General features: G+C 48.0%; 1 protein-coding gene across 1 annotated transcript in view; it reads left to right on the forward strand.

The window, feature by feature from the left end:
- Positions 1-14,050, forward strand: part of CALN1 (calneuron 1) — a 204,463-nt gene that overhangs the window by 115,207 nt on the left and 75,206 nt on the right. The gene's annotated exons all lie outside the window — the stretch shown is intronic.

Below are 14,050 nucleotides of genomic sequence, written 5' to 3' on the forward strand. Positions count from 1 at the left end.
ATGCTGCTTTGTGATTGGCTGTGAGAAAAAACAGCTTCTGTTTCCCCTGCTTTGCCTTCTGCATGGAGTTTTGAGCCAGGCTGGGCTCAGGGGAGAGGGAAGAGTCGGGTTAACAGAGGAATGGGAAGACCAGGATATTGCAAGGGCTGGCAGCGAGGTCATTTCGAATGGACGGAAAACTAAGTGCAGAACTCCAAGGAACAACCAAGTCAGATGGGGTGAACGTGAATCCAGGTACCCATGCGTAAATGACCAGAGATGTTCCCTCAAGCATAGGGTTGAGGACAGCAACGTTTATATTGATCAGCCGGCCTCCATTCCCTTCCCTTCTCCTCCTGCCTTCCTTCTTAGTTTGGTCCTTTCCCTTTTGTCCTTCCCTTTAATCCCTTTCCTTTCCCCCCTTTTTTTTCCTTCTCACTTTCTTCCTCTTCCCAGTTTTCCTCCTTCCACTCCCTTATGTGCTTCTTGGGCCAGTGAGCTCTCAGAGCTTGGTTGTCCCCTATTTATTTGCTACCATTGCTAGACCAATCCTCACCTGTAAAAGACCATCCACCTATCTTAGGTTGCTATGTAGCATAGGGCGCTATCTTAATCTGTAAATTATAATTTAGGATTTTATAATATTAGATTGGAATTATGTTTAAAATATATGTAGTGTTTATATTATACATATTGACTGTTGAAAGCTGCTCTAAGCGGGCTTTGCCAGGAAAGATGTGGGGTAGGAATCAAATAAATAAATTCACCCTGAAATTAAACCAAATATTTTGTTGATATCCAGGCTCCCCAAGGAGATGCTTAAGAGAGTGACCTGTTCCAAGGCTCTCACAGCTGGGAATTTGCCCCTGTAAAGTTGCATCTATGGAAGTATTCTATCACAAATGAAAATAGGAATGATCCCACCTTCTTTATGTTGCATTCGTTTATGGCTCAATCACCTGGTTTTTTCCCCATTAAGTTAAAGTTGGGTTTTTGTTGATGATGCATTAGAGACCAGTACCCTGTAAAATGACAATTCTGATAGCATTAAAAAAACAGGTATCCCCCTCTAACACAAAGTTAGAGAACCAAGTAGGGACAGCAGTTTATGAGACGTGGGTATGGTAAAATAAAGGCTGTCCCCTGGTAAATACAGTTAAGGTAAAGGTAAAGGTCCCCTGTGCAAGCACCGGATCATTCCTGACCCATGGGGTGATGTCACATCCCGATGTTTACTAGGCAGACTTTGTTGACGGGGTGGTTTGCCAGTGCCTTCCCTTTACCCCCAGCAAGCTGGGTACTCATTTTACTATTAAGGCTTTAACTTGTAATTGAGGACCTTTTCTATAATGTCGTAATATCACATCTACATAGAGTCTCTTCTACTTCACTCACCAAGAAAGGAGCCTTGGGTTTCGCAGGAACACCTGCGGAGGTCTGCGGTATCGCTCCTTCTACCGCAGACCCAGTCCGTTTTTTGGCTGTTCGAGGGGAGACTCCAAGTTAAGGGCTGGGTAGTTCCAGTGGTCACCCTCCTTTGAAGAAGCGGAGCTACCCTCCTCAGGAGTAGTAACTGTAATCCTGGACCCCGACGGGTCCGCTGGCGAAAGGTCCGTTGTCACTTCTCCGGTGTGCAGAGCTGGGGGTGCTTTTCGTCTTGGAGCGATGCTCTGCTCGGCTGCGGTGCCCCTCCCCTGAGCGCGTCCTCTCCCGCAAGGAGTCCCCTCTGACTGGGGAGTGGGACTCGGCAGTCCCGAATGTGACGGACAAGTGGCAGCGAAGTGACCCATGGCACCGCAAACGAGACAGGCTCCCCTTTGAAACCGCAACGCTCGGTCTTGTGGAGGTAGAGCCGGTCTCCGCGGGGCCTGAGGAGCGGCTGGTTTGGGAGGGTTTCTCTGGCTTCCCCCCTCCCTGGCCTGCCATCGGGCAAGGAAAATAAACTGGCGGCGGCTTTCCACTTCCTCCGCCAGCAAAATCCACTCTTCCAAGGTGGCTGGGGCTCGCTGCATGTATGTCCAGTTTAGAATCTCAGGATGCAACTCTGCTCGGAGGTAATGCACCCGGGTAGCTTCAGTCCAATCCACTATTTTATTAGCAAGTCTTTGGAACTCATCTGCAAACTCTCGGACTGAGAAGGATATTTGACGGAGTTGTAGGAGGGCCGCTTTGGCCTTCCCTCCTTGAAACGGATCTTTGAAACGTCTCCTTAACGCTCGTATGGAGTGCGCCGTGTGGAGTGGGCCCAGGTATCAAACTGGAGGACCATCCATTCTGCAGCCTTTCCAGCCAAAAGTGAGGAAACGAACCTTACTTGGCTGTCTTCCATGGGAAAGGTATGCCCCTGTTCTCTCATGTAACTGTCCACTTGGTGTAGAAAACAGGGCAACGCATCTGCGGGGCCATCAAATGTCACTCGCAAACGGGGTTGCTTCCACTGCATGACCGGGACCACAGGGGGTGGTGCCGGTGGTTTCCCAGGGGCCGGTTGCCCGGGAGCCGGTTGTACCGGGGCCGGCTGCCCTGGAGGCGGTTGCGCTGGGGCCAGCTGCCCCGGAGCTGGTTGTGCCGGAGGTTGCCCTGGAGCCGGCTGCATCGGAGGCTGCTGGCAGGGGGGTTGTTGGCCCAGGATCAGTGCCTGCCCAGGCGCCACTTGAGCTCGCTGTAGGCGACCGTACTCACACATCAACACATCCATTTGGTCCTGCATACGGGCCATATGATCCAACACTTCTCGATTTTCAAACCTCAAGGCATGGATCTCCTCCTCAGCCCCCCCCCCCAGTCCGTCAGGCTTGGCTGACTTGGTAGTTCGTATTCCAGTCACCCTCCTCTGCACACAAGTCCTCCTCATCCGAATATTCCTGTACATCAGGAGCAAAGGTGAGCCGTTGCCTGCGCGCCATTTCCCGGGGCAGGTCAGGTTCCGGGGAGCCCAAAGAAAACGAGGGGAAAGACCAGTCCAGTTCCCCGCTAACTTTCGACTGCTCTCCAGTTCCTACCATCGCCTGCGCCCGAGCTGTGGCCGCATCCGCCAACAGTTGCTCCTCCGCCAGCCTTCGGTCCGCGAGCGCTCGGTTTGCCTTGAGTTCGGCGGCGGCACCCGTAACAATTGGTTTGGCCCCTTGCGCCAAGAGCATTTGGATTTTTTTGTGCTGGCCCAACAGTGGTTGGACCTGTTGAGCCAGGTCCGCAGAGGCAGGACCGAATTCAGGAGTTAGTATCTTCAACATCGGCCGCCATCGCCGTGGTCGGCGTGAAATCCACAAGAACCAGGACTGTCCTGGCGGCAGTGTTCTGTGCTTCCCGGTGGCATAGGGCGGGATCCGGAACAGTTTGCAGAACATCTCCCCCCTGAGCCCCCACCATTGGGAAACAGAACTCAGGCCCCTGAATTGGGGCCGCTGACTCCTGTTGCATCCCGTGGAGCCCAAGCTCAGCCAACAACCGAGTTAGGAGAGCAAAATCCCCTTGTGCCAATCGGGCCTCCTCCAGCAAAGTATCTAGCCCCAAAAGGTACATCAGCGTCCTGAGTCCTCCAGGGGGTCACCGCTGCCAGGCGACGCCACTGATCAATCACCAGCCTAACCAGCTGGGTGGATTCCACGTAAGTCCGCTGCGCCTCCTCCAAGATGGCACGCAGAAAGTCGGGGTCCTCAGGGAGTTCGTCCTGCACCCTAAACCAAGGAGACAAGTGTCTAGGTGAACCCTCCAGGGCTCCAGCCAAGGTCAGCAAGTAAGGATAGGACTAGTGTCCTAATGTAAGCTCTAGCCCTGCTGCAAACCCATAAACAGATTTCAGCAGACAGCAAGTCCACAAAACCAGTTTTATTGGTTAGAATCTACAGGTTTCAGAAGCCATATTCAAAAGGATACTAGTAAGGGGCAAAGGCAAGGTACATAGCATATATGGAAGAGCAAAAGGAGATAACTGGTAACCCAGGCAACCCCCCTCCCAGAGGCAGGAAGGAGTACTTGGCGATTCCCACAGTATGGGAATCTATGAAGACTAAACACGGGGCATAGACTGGCCTTGGACAGAATAGCACAACAGCACCTGGAAGCAGCACAATCGCACTTCCGCATACGATCCTCATGGCTTGCTCCTGATAGTACTGCAGCTTACCACTCTGCACCCGGGACTCAGTTAGTTTGGAAATATCAGATCATGCCCGATAGCATCAGTATCAGAGTTAGGCAACCTTTTTGACACAGGCCTGTCAAAAATTGCACTGTGCACCTGTTAAAATATGGGTGTGGTGACGGGGGGTGGGGGTGGAGGTGTATTGTAATTATTCAGACATGCCGGAAGGGCCAGAAGCAGTTTGGGCAGTGACTGGTAATGGCAGGCCACAGTGTTCTTGTGCATAAATGTAAATCTACGGATTTGGGTGTTCGTTGTTCCATTGAATTGTGTTTAATAATATACTCAAAATGGCTTCAGGTGAACTGGGCTTCCACTGAGTTTTCACTAGTTCTGATGATCTTTGGAGATTTGTGTTATGGCTACAGGCACACCATCAATTCTGCACAGTAGTACTCTTGCACTACCAAGTTATAGCATGCAACACGAATCATGACCCACAATATTGAGCCATCCATTTTTCCTGCTGCTAGGAGCACAATCAGGCAAAGATAAATGGATTTCTCAAATCAAGCTTTCAACCATGGGATGTGTGTTACTTTAGAACTTCTACCTCTGTGCTCATTCCCAGGTTCAGCAACAAAACCCCATCCTGAACTTCAAAACCATCTCTCATTGTAGTAAAAAAGTCAGTAGGTACAGCAAGTAGGTGTATGGGGGTGGGGGGGGGGAGAGATGGCAGAAAACTTACTGTTCCCCTGGCTTTCCTCCACTCTAGCTGGCTGTAGCAGCAGAACAAAACAGGGAGGGTGACATCGCAGATGCAGCGACATCACTTCCAGTTGCCACATCTGTGACTCTCTAGGAATTATCTAGATTGACCCATGATGTGGTGATGTCACTTCCAGGTCTTCCTGAAAGTGATGTCACCATGTTGCACAATGCTTCCCTTCCCCCATTCACTTCCCCCAAAAGTTCCTGGGATTGCTAAGCACAGGTCTACTCAGAAGTGTCCTATGTCATTTAATGGGTGTTACTCCCAGGACAGTGTATTTAGGATCTCAGCGATAGGCATCACCCCCCAAGGAACTACAAATCACTGTTTTTAATTTGTCTTTGAGAAACAAAGTAGTAAAAGTTCTCGTAGGTTATCTGGGCTGTGTAACCGTGGTCTTGGTATTTTCTTTCCTGACGTTTCGCCAGCAGCTGTGGCCAGCATCTTCAGAGGAGTAACACTGAAGGACAGTGTCTCTCCTCTGAAGATGCCGGCCACAGCTGCTGGCGAAACGTCAGGAAAGAAAATACCAAGACCACGGTTACACAGCCCGGATAACCTACGAGAACCAATGAACTCTGACCGTGAAAGCCTTCGACAATATTATAAAGTAGTAAAAGGTTTTCTGGTGTGTTACAAACAGTCAGCACATATAGCATCTACTTCATGGTAGCTATGGATTGTCACCAACAGTAAAGAGAATATTTTCCATTTCAAAAGCACTTAGAATTTTGCAGATTTGTGGAGGGCTGTGATTGAGTCATAGAGCAGGTGCTTTGCATGCAAAGAATTGTAGTGTTGTAGAACACCCAGACTTTATTGAACAGCAGATCATGAATTGGGTTGCCAACTCTCTTTGTCCACAATTAGGGAAGCATGTAAAGGTAACGAAGTAGTAATAATGGGAGACTTTAACTACCCTCATATTGACTGGATAAATGTATGCTCCAGTCAAGCCAAAGAGATAAAGTTTTTAGACATCCTAAATGACTGTGCCCTTGAACAGTTGGTCATAGACTCAACCAGAGGGGAGGCGATCCTGGATTTAATACTCTGTGATGCTGCCAGTGACTTGGTGCAGGATGGGGATGTGGTTGAGCCAGTTGGCAATAGTGATCACAATGGCATCAAATTTAGTTTATATGTAAGTGGGAAAGTGACTGGGAAATCTCACACAATTACCCTTGACTTTAAAAGAGGGAACTTCTCTAAAATGAGAAACCTGGTAAAGAGGAAGTTGAAAGGAACAGTTAGGAGGGTAAAATCTCTGGAAAAGGCTTGGGGTTACTCAAGCCCACATTAATAGAGGCTCAGCTAGCTTGTATACCGCAGGTCAGGAAAGGTAGTAATAAGTCCAAGAGGTCACCACCATGGTTAACGGGTAAGGTGAAGAAAAGCAATTAGAGGAAAAAAGGCTTCCTTCAGAAACTGGAAGGATTGCCCAAACAAGGCAAACAAAAGCAAACACAAGCTTGCACAAAGGAAATGTAAGCAGATAATTAGAGATGCAAAAAAGATTTTGAGGGGCATATCGCTAAACATATCATCATAAACAATAAGAAATTCTTTAAGTATATTAGGAGTAGGAAACCAGCTAGGGAAGCGGTTGGACCATTGGATGACAATGGGAATAAAGGAACACTAAGGGAGGATAAAGCGATTGCAGAGAAACTAAACGAATTCTTCTCATCTGTCTTCACTGCTGAAGATACAGGGCAGATTCCTTCTCCTGAGCAGAGATTTTGGAGAGGGGAGAATGAGGAACTGGGGCAAATAGTGGTAACAAGGCAGGAAGTCTTACATCGTCTAGACAAAGTGCAAACTAACAAGTCACAGGGACCAGACAGTATTCATCTTAGAGTTCTTCAAGAACTCAAATGGGAAATTTCTGAACTTCTAACAAATATATGTAACATGTCCCTTCGATCAGCCTCTGTACCAGAGGACTGGAGAATGGCCAATGTAACACCCATTTATAAAAAAGGTTCCCGGGGGGACCCAGGAAATTACAGGGCAGTTAGCTTAACATCTGTTCCAGGTAAATTGATGAAAAGCATTATTAAAGATAGAATTGTCAAGCATACAGAAGGGCAAGGCCTGCTGATCAAAACCCAACATGGCTTCTGTAAAGGTAGGTCCTGTCTCACTAACCTCTTAGAGTTTTTTGAAAGTGTCAGTAAGCATGTGGACAGGAATGAGCCTGTGGACATTGTGTATTTGGTTTTCCAGAAGGCTTTTGACAAAGTCCCCCACCAAAGACTGCTAAGCAGACTTCATAGTCATGGGATAAGAGGACAAGTCCTCTTATGGATTGAGAGCTGGCTGAAAAATAGGAAGCAGAGAGTAGGAATCAATGGTCAGTTCTCCCAATGGAGGGATGTGAGCAGTGGGGTCCCTCAGGGATCTGTGTTGGGACCGGTGCTTTTCAACCTGTTCATCAATGACCTGGAGTTGGGATTGAACAGCAAAGTAGCGAAGTTTGCAGATGACTCCAAATTATTTAGGATGGTTAAAACAAAATCGGACTGTGAAGAGCTCCAGAAGGATCTCTGCGTACTGGAAGAATGGGCATTAAAATGGCAAATGAGATTCAATGTGAGCAAGTGTAAAGTGATGCATATTGGGGCAAAAAAATCCCAACTTCACATATACAGTGATGGGATCTGTGCTGGCAGCAACAGACCAAGAAAGGGATCTTGGGGTGGTAGGGTTAGGGATAGCTCAATGAAGATGTCAACCCAGTGTGCGGCTGCTGTAAAAAAAGGCAAATTCCATGCTGGCCATTATTAGACGAGGAATTGAGAATAAAACTGCTGCTATCATACTGCCCTTGTACAAATCTGTGGTGAGACCACACTTGGAATACTGTGTACAGTTCTGGTCACCACACCTAAAAAAGGATATTAGAGCTTGAGAAGCTGCAGAAAAGAGCAACCAAAATGATTAGGGGACTAGAGCAACTGTCCTATGAGGAGTGGTTAAAACATTTAGGGCTGTTTAGCTTGGAAAGAAGGTGGCTGAGGGGAGACATGATAGAGGTCTATAAAATTATGCATGGTTTGGAGAGAGTGGACAGGGAGAAGCTTTTCTCCCTCTCCTATAATACTAGAATGCAGGGTCATCTGCTGAAGCTGGAGGGTGAAAGATTCAAAACAGATAAAAGGAAGTTTTTTTTTCACACAATGTTTCCTGCTTGCATTTTGAATTAGCAAGAGTAATCGCACAGTCCTCCTCTTTTTCTGACTGTGACCCACATTCTGAAAGAGTGGATAGTCTTCTTGAATGCTGCAGCTTTCTTATTCTTACCTTTCTTCTAGAGTTCAGAACAACAGGTGATTTGTCATGTTTTTGAAGTAGCTCTCCTATTTTGTTTTAATCCTGATCTTTCCCCAAATAACTCAGCATGTCACGTTTGGTTCCGGCCCCCTCCATTTTATCCTCACAGCCTGTGAAGTAGGTTATGCAGAGACAATGAATGGCCCAAGATTCCCCAGTGAGTTTCATGGTAGAGTGGGGATTTGAACCCTGGTCTCCCTACACTGACACACCAAACACTATGCTGCATCCCTCTCCTCCCTCTGGCCTTGTCAAGTATATAGTAATGATGAGAAATTTCAAAGCTTAACCATAAATTTCCCCATCTGGAAACCCATACCTTATTATGTGCTGAGTTCAAGTCCTTCTAAATTCAGGTCCTACTGATCATGAGATGCCTCTCTGCTATCAGCCAGTCTGTCCAGGTCACCATCCCCCAAGTACCATTGCCAAGAGATGAGAGAATTGGAAGCAGGATAGTCGTGCTGGAGACAGCTTTGGACATTGCTGAGCATGCATGAGAGCATCATTTACTGTGGAGACTCTAGGATTGTAGTTTCTTTCCTCCTAATTCAATTCATTGGGATCCCTGAAGGAAATCATGCTCTTTCCATAGAAAGCTGGGTGAGGGATAGTCTGTCAGTGTATGAGGACCTTGGAACCAATTATATTATTTGTTAACTGCACCCATTATTCTCTTCTGATCACCACTTTTTTCATTATTCCTCATCAAGCGTTGTCCACTTGGCACCTACTGGTTTTTTCTCCATAGTAGCTCTCACTTCATTGAACTAATTTCATGATAAAGGAAAGGAGATACTGTCATAGGTCAGCCTACTGAGAGTCAGACAAAAAAAATAGAAGGAGGCAGTTTGAGAGCAGAGGAACAACCACAGCCAGAAGATGGCTCACCATGTCTGCAGCCTTCCAGCCCAAGCATTCCAGCTGGGCCTGACACCTCGCCACAAGCAGGACCCCCAGAGGGCTCATCAAAGCCATTGGAAGAAGAAGAAGAAGAGCTGGTTTTTGTATGCCAGCTTTCTCTACCACTGAAGGGAGACTCAAACCGGCTTACAATCACCTTCCCCTCCCCACAACAGACACCCTGTGAGGTAGGTGAGGCTGAGAGAGCATGACTTGCCCAAGGTCACCCAGCTGGCTTCGAGTGTAGGAGTGGGGAAACAAATCCAGTTCACCAGATTAGCCTCTGCCACTCATGTGGAAGAGCGGGGAATCAAACCCAGTTCTCCAGATCAGACTCCACCGCTCCAAACCACTGCTATTAACCACTACACCACACTAAGGAGCAAAGGAGGCGGTGGGTTTGACTGTAAATGCAACAGCGATGCTGGAGTACGAGGTTACAAGCCCAGCATAGCACCCTTCCTGACAGCAACAGGCCAGAGCAGGACTGAAGCAAACCACCTGGGTGAGAATGTCAGAGCAGTCTAATTGGCAACAGCTGGCTCTGCTACAACAGCAGAGATAAGGCCCTATTTTAGCCATCAGATAGGTATGGCTGTTGTGGAAGCAACTTGTTTGCAGCCATTCTGTGCTCCTGTGATTCTCTGACCCTTGTATGTTCCAGAATTCCGGACATAGTGGCACATGAACACACGAAGAGGTCTTCTACTGCATCAGACCGTCGGGTTCTCAGAGTTAGTATTGTCTACTTGGACTAGCATCAGCTCTTCAAGATCTCAGATGGAAGTGATTCATGTCTAGGGTTGCCTGCAACTGGATGGCAACCCCAGAAGTAATATTAACAAGGTCTTGCTGAAGGCAATTTTTTAAACTTTTTTTCTCCCACCAGCCAACAGAGCCGCTGTTCTCCCACCAGCCAACACCACGCTGGCTCTCTAACTAAAAGACTGCCAGCCCAACAAGAATGTTTCCAATTGTTTAGAGAGCCAGCGTGGTGTAGTGGTTAAGAGTGGTGGTTTGGAGCTGTGGAGTCTGATCTGGAGAACCAGGTTTGATTCCCCACTCCTCCACATGAGTGGCAAAGGCTAATCTGGTGAACTGGATTTGTTTCCCCACTCCTACATATGAAGCCAGCTGGGTGACTTTGGGCTAGTCACACTCTCTCAGCCTCACCTACCTCACAGGGTGTCTCTTGTGGGGAGGGTGATTGTAAGCCAGTTTGATTTTCCCTTAAGTTGTAGAGAAAGTCAACATATAAAAACCAACTCTTCTTCTTCATTAACATTGTTTTATTGTATTTACTACTATTACCAGGAAAGGAGCCAAATTGGTGTATTTTAATCTTACCACTTTTTAATGGTTTTATATATATTTTAAGTTGTTGTAATATTGTCTTGATTGTAAAGGCGTATGGCCATGCACAATAAACATGATTGACTGACTACTTTTACCAATTTCTGCTCATTTAACCATTCCGAGATGGAAGGCAAACACATGAAACCGCCTTATACTGATCAGACCCTTGGTCCATCGAAGTCAGTATTGTCTACTCAGACCAGCAGCAGCTCTCCAGGGTCTCAGGCAGAAAAGGGTCTTTCACATCACCTATTTGCCTATTCCTGTAAGGCTTGCCAGCCTCCCTGGGCAATTTCCATAAAATCACTCGCTCAGATGTTCATTCAGAAGCAGGTAAGTTTATTGGAATGCATCAGGTAGAACTCAGTCCCTACATCACGGTCAAAGCTGCAAGTGCCCGCTCTTTCCAAAGGGCGAGACTATAAACAATTCTACATTGCTGATGTCGGTTACATGTTTTGAGAAAGACGTGATAACAAAGCTAGCTTACTCTACTGCATAGACATCAAAGTATTCAGAAGCTCGTTAGTGCAATTCTACAGAAGCCAAGGTCAAGGGAAGGAGGGGGAACGAGGAGAGGAGCGTTACATTCCAGAGGAGGCCTACACAGGGGTTACTACAGTTGAAGCATGAACCAAAGTCCCAACCAGGTCTGCCCCGCCGCTTGTACGGGCGAAACAGAACCGAACAGAAATAAAACAGAGCAAACAGAGCAGTTCCTCACATTTCCCTTTAACTGGAGATGCTGGGGATTGAACCTGGGACCGTCTGCATGCCCAGCAGATGCTCTACCACTGAGCCACAGCCCCTCCCCCTAAAAGTAAGCAAAAGATATGGAAGCTTGAATAACAGTGACAGCAATACTTGGCCTCTAAAATTCTGTCAGCAGATTATAGGTCAATTGAAAATACTTAGAGTAATCAGTGGACCCTCAAAGTATGCTCCCCACTCTTTGGGTTCCCTTCTTTTTAAAGAAAATAGAATCATAGCATCATAGAGTTGGAAGGGACCACCAGTTGGAAGGTCATCAAGTCCAACCCCCTGCACAATGCAGGAAATTCACAACTACCTCCCCCGCACACCTAGTGACCAGAAGATGGCCTAGATGCCCTCCCTCTCATCATCTGCCTAAAGTCACAGAATCAGCATTGCTGACAGATGGCCATCTAACCTCTTCTTAAAAACCTCCAGGGAAGGAGAGCTTACCACCTCCCGAGGAAGCCTGTTCCATTGAGGAACCGCTCTAACTGTTAGAAATTTTTTCCTAATGTCTAGACGGAAACTCTTTTGATTTAATTTCAACCCGTTGGTTCTGGTCCGACCTTCAGGGGCAACAGAAAACAACTCGGCACCATCCTCAATATGACAGCCCCTCAAGTACTTGAACATGGTTATATCCCCTCTCAGTCTTCTCCTCTTCAGGCTAAACATACCCAGCTCCTTCAACCTTTCCTCATAGGACGTGGTCTCCAGACCCCTCACCATCTTTGTTGCCCTCCTCTGGACACGTTCCAGCTTGTCTACATCTTTTTTAAATTGTGGTGCCCCAAACTGAACACAGTACTCTAGCTGAGGTCTAACCAGAGCAGAGTAAAGCGATACCATCACTTTGCGTGATCTGGACACTATACTCCTGTTGATGCAGCCCAAGACTGCATTTGCCTTTTTAGCTACCGCATCACACTGCTGACTCATGTTCAGTGTTTGGTCTACTAAGACCCCAAGATCCTTTTCACACACACTACTGCTCAGACAAGTCTCCCCCATCCTATAATTATGCATTTGATTTTTCCTACCTAAATGCAGAACTTTGTATTTGTCTTTGTTGAAGTGCATTTTATTAGTTCTAGCCCACTTCTCCAGCCTGTCAAGATCATCCTGCATCTTGGCTCTGTCTTCTACCGTATGTGCTATCCCTCCCAATTTAGTATCATCTGCAAATTTAATAAGCATGCCCTCTATTCCTTCATCCAAATAATTTATAAAGATGTTGAACAACACAGGGCCCAGCACAGATCCCTGAGGAACTCCACTAGTCACTTCTCTCCAAGTGGATGAGGAACCATTAACTAGCACTCTTTGGGTACGATCTGTCAACCAGTTGCAGATCCACCTAACAATAATAGGATCTAAACTGTTAGGCCTCTTCGCTGTATCAGAAACAGTTTCGTTTCTCACTGACTCTGTTCAAGGACTCTGTTGCTCTGCTGCCCGCATTCCTTTCCCCTCCCTTTTCCTTTGAAGCTGACAGGTGCCTGTGGGAGCCTCTCTGTACTGTTGAAGGTTATCTCATGAGACTGTATTGCTACTGCCTTTCTAGTGTACTCATATAATCCAGTGTTTGCTACTTTTGCTCCATTCCTGCCTTTGGGTTTTTGTGCTCTGCTTTCCTGTGAGACTATTAAAGTCATCTCTTTTGAACTGCTTCATTTCCTGGTGTGACTCTGTGGTTTTCTGGGGACCAAGTGCTCACATTAAGGCAGGAATCAACACTTCTATTACCTGCCTGGCTGGAGCCTTGGAGGGCTCGCCTGTTCACAGCTCCAAGCCCCCTGAGTGGAATCCTGGAGGACTTGGACCACTGGGCCCTGCTGCTGGGGACGTCAACTTGCCCTGACAACCCTACCCTCCTGCGGGATGTGCTACTGGAAGCTGTATGGACTGATGCAGAAATCAACCGCCTAGTGGAACTTATTTGGGTCCAGCGGCGATCGCTTGCCGCTACGCAACCTTGGACCTCCAAGGACTTGGATCAGGACGCCTACCACGAACTTTTGATCCTGGACGGGCTTCTGGATGAAGTACGTGCTGCCCAGGACGACCTGGTCACCTTAACTCGCTTATTGGCGAGGTTGACTTTGCAAGAGGCTCAACAGCAACCTTTGGCAGCGGCCCCAATCCACCCCCGTGTATCCCAAGCCATGGTGGGAGCATTGCCGGAGGGTGCTCCACATGTGCCAGATTCGGCTGAATGTCAAGCGGAGGCACAACGGGTTGCTATCCAAACGGCGTTACTGTTTGTGGACCTACCTACCGATACCATGGTGGCCGATCTAACACAGTTGTTGACCCCAACGTTCGGGGTTGGAGCACCCGCACTAGCAGTCCAAGTCCAACCGCTACTGGGTGGGGAGTCAACTCCTCTCCTCGCCCTTCTGGAGCAGGAGCTCCTGCCGATCGTTACCACCGCCGCCGCTTTGAAACTCGAAGCTGCCCAGACTCTCGCTAACCAAAAGAAAGCAACGGAGGTGGTGGTCAAAGCTCTGGCCGAGCGGGAGAGGGAACAGCGGTTAGCCGCCGAACGGGCGCGAGCGGATGTACGTCCCAAAGACACCTCGAGAACCGGTCCCTCGTTAGGGTCAACGTTTTCTCCGGTCTTTGCCCCGTCTCGCACCACACAACGCGCATGGCGCCTTGCAGAACGTCTACAGGACTCCGATTACTCTGACGAAGAGGACCTGTATGGGGACGGTTCCCACTGGGCCACTGATCTTCGAGTCAGCCGAGCGCGTTGTACGGGTGGTCCTGGGGACGAAGTACATCTCTTGCAGAACCAAAACCGGGACTTAAGTGACTGTATAAACCGCCTCCAGGACCAAATGGAACTTTTGTTCCGG

The sequence above is a fragment of the Euleptes europaea genome, chromosome 19 (assembly GCF_029931775.1).
Source record: "Euleptes europaea isolate rEulEur1 chromosome 19, rEulEur1.hap1, whole genome shotgun sequence".
NCBI classification, from domain to species: domain Eukaryota; kingdom Metazoa; phylum Chordata; class Lepidosauria; order Squamata; family Sphaerodactylidae; genus Euleptes; species Euleptes europaea.